The sequence below is a fragment of the Ammospiza nelsoni genome, chromosome 4 (genome assembly GCF_027579445.1).
Source record: "Ammospiza nelsoni isolate bAmmNel1 chromosome 4, bAmmNel1.pri, whole genome shotgun sequence".
Classification (NCBI taxonomy): domain Eukaryota; kingdom Metazoa; phylum Chordata; class Aves; order Passeriformes; family Passerellidae; genus Ammospiza; species Ammospiza nelsoni.
The window spans coordinates 14,662,037-14,665,350 of record NC_080636.1 but is presented as its reverse complement, the minus strand read 5'-3'; positions in this window follow the sequence as shown (position 1 = coordinate 14,665,350).

The following is a 3,314-nucleotide window of genomic DNA, read 5'->3' as shown; positions in this document are numbered from 1 at the left end:
CACTGCTATTCCAACAAAATCCAGGAAAGATATTGCTTTAATTGTTATAACAGCTTCTGCTCTTTTCAGATCATGCTCTCTCATTTGTAAGTTCTGCTGAGGAGTGACAGCCAGAAATTACAGGTGTCCACAGTACTGAGAGTGTTTAGTGGCACTGTGGATATTGTGGTTGTTTGGAAAGACTCAGTCACACCTGCTGCACACCTTTTATCAGCAATTTCCACCATGAAGGATTCTTTCTCTCCTCAGCCATGCTTTGGGTGCCTGAACTATCTACATTTGACATTGATATCTAAAAAAAGAAAAGGACAATCAAAAGCTTGATTGATCAGGCCTTAGGAATAGCTGGAGGGTGGTCTTTTATCCCTAGCTGCCTCAAAAATATCATCCCCAGAAGTCTCGGGTAGCAGTGGGAACCTGCTACTTTTGTCTCACAATGCTCCTATGTTGGATAAACTGGACTTAACACAGAATCATTTTTATCAAGTTCCCTGCTGCAGTACATGGTGTCAAGGCAGAGGCTGGCAATTAGTTTCCTGAAGTATTTCTGTATGCTGGTATTTTACAAACACTTTCTAGTCATCCTGCCTGAAGATTTAGTGTAAAGGCTTTCAAAAAAATGCATACACCTTGAAAAGATTTGTTTAGATTTGATATCTTGGAAATTCACACAGCTCAGAGGACTCCAGAAGTTGGCTATCAGTTAATGAGATACAGTGCTTTCAAAAACTGTGATTTTCCTTATAGAATGGAAAAATAAGCACTAGGAAAACAGTTCAAGAGGAATAGAGATCCATGAGCCCTTAACTGCAATCATGGGGGAAATCCTAAGTTTGGATTTCAGTAGGGTCCTGTTTACAGAACTGAATTCCAGTGGAATAAAATCATTCAGCTTGAGGTCATTGGCATTGGGAAAACTTCTCAGTGAGGAAGTGAAATCCAGCTCACTCCACAGAGCTAAGGGAATGCCAGGCCCTTGCACTGCTTTTCCCCTCCCTTCATCCCTCCTCATTTCACTTTATCTTCTGTTCTTCCTTCCCATCCCACTCAGGGGATACTGTTTCATCTCTTCTTTGCTGAGGCACTTTTATTATCTTAATCACACCTCTCATGGAAATACTAAAGGGCCAGAAAGTTTGCAAGGAGTGATTTCATGCTTGCAATCATGCTGGGAAAGAATCTGCCACCTTCTGAAACACTGGGAGTATGAGCTTTTACTGGTTTTTAGTGCTGCCTGCTCAACTCTGCTTGTCCTATTTATTCACCCTGATGAGGCTGCCTAGGCTTGCTGAAAGGAGGCTTGACATTTACTTGTCTTTGACACTCCTTATGTAGTTTGAGGTGTTACAAAATCAGCAGCAAGGACACCTTCCAGAGCCTCTGAGTCTGCACTCATCTTATTTACTTACTCATTCTTGGTGAATTGTTGTCTTATCTGAAAAGAAAAATTTACACAAATCAGACTACTGAAAAATAGCAATTTTTTTAAGTTTTAAGCCTTTAAATTAATTATTCCATCATTCCACTCTTAAAGTGACTCTTACATTACTGAAGCTATATATTTTCAATACCCAGAACAAGCAGATATTGCAATGTTACTGCATAAACTGCTTAAGATAACTAGCTGGTTTTCCCAACATATTTTCTTAGTTAATGAAACTAAAATCAAAAGTAGAAAACACAGGAAAAAGAAAAAACAATACAGCAAAAATATTAAATTCAAGAACTTCTCTTGTATTTGTATATAATAAAATAGTTCACAGTTCAGCTGTGAATACTTAGCATTCACATTTACAGGATGGTGAAAATAAAGAACAATCAATGGAGCCTGCCAAGGAAAACACACATGCTTATTGAAAGGGATATGGGGAAGAACTTATTTTATGAATTAATTCTTACTGAATGTCTCCTCCAGACCTTCCTGCACTTTGTGCACTCTCAGCAGTGGGGACCACAAGCAGTGCCATAGAGAGAACGCCCTTATGAGGAGATGATATTGTTGTGACTGCCTGACCACTTCAGGTCTGGAGGCCTGATATGTCACTTTAAAAGTGAGGTTTCACTTCTGCAAAGTTCCCATGATTTCTGGGAAAATATAATCAGAAAAATATGCTTAGCAATACCACTTGCCAGTGCAGGCTTTGGTCAGAGCACAGCTTTTCTCAAGTCTTTCAGAACTGCTTAGGACTGGCTGAGATTTGTCACAAATTTCCTTTTTCAAATTTAATCTGTTAAAGACAGATGCTTGGTAAGCAATTATTAAAAATCTATGAACAATTTATAGTTTACATTCTGAATTGCATTGCTTCTTTTGTTAAGATTTAGAGATTTGAGTCTTATTTGGTTTTGACTTTTTGACCAAGGAAGTAGAATTGCCCTGTTTGGAGATTACAGTAAGGAACTAACCCTCTTGCACAGAACACTTAATACTTCCTTAGATGATTTCACACAGCCTCAAACATCCATAATTACACACTTGTCTTAGAAATTCATGTGACAACTAATCCAAGCCTATGGGCAAGGGAGAGAAGTAAAATAACCCATTGTGTGATGATAAACTATGTTTGTATGGCCACTGCAAAGTCTATTCTGCAAAGTTGCCTTAGGTGAAGTCAGATTCAACACCTGTCCTGCCCAAAACGATTAATTTAGAGCAAACAGACACGTGGTGGTTTGAACTCATCTTTTACTGGCACATTAGATGGAGCATGTAGCTGCAATTATATGAACGAGAATTACAAGAACTTTACAAGTTATTTCCTGGGGTTCCCTTGAGTGCTTTACCGCCGATAACTTCCCCGAGATTAACTCGGGGAGGTCACGGCAAAGTGAGGCACAGAGCACAGACAGCACCCAGGCTCTCCCTTCCCGCCCCAGCCCGAAAAGCTCTCGCTGGGCTCCAGAACCGGCGGAGCGGACGGGACCGGCGGAGCGGCACCGGGTCCGGACCTGCCCCTCCGGAGCCCCGGAGAATCTGCCCCTCCGGACCTGCCCCTCCTGGGTCAGCCCGGGATCCAGGGACAGCCCGAGGATCCCGACACAGCCCAGAGATCCCGGCACATCCCGGGGATCCCCGGAGGGCGCAGCGCTGCCCGTTCAGCCCCGCTCTGCGGGCGGCCGCTGACCCGGGGCGGGCGGGGGTCAGCCCGGCCTCCCGAGCATCCGCCGGGGCGGGGGCGGCGCGGCTGCTGCAGGAGCCGCTGTCCCTCTGTCCCGCTGTCCCCGCTGTCCCCGCTGTCCCCGCTGTCCCCGCTGTCCCTCTGTCCCCGCTGTCCCGCTGTCCCTGCTGTCCCTCTGTCCCGCTGTCCCTCTGT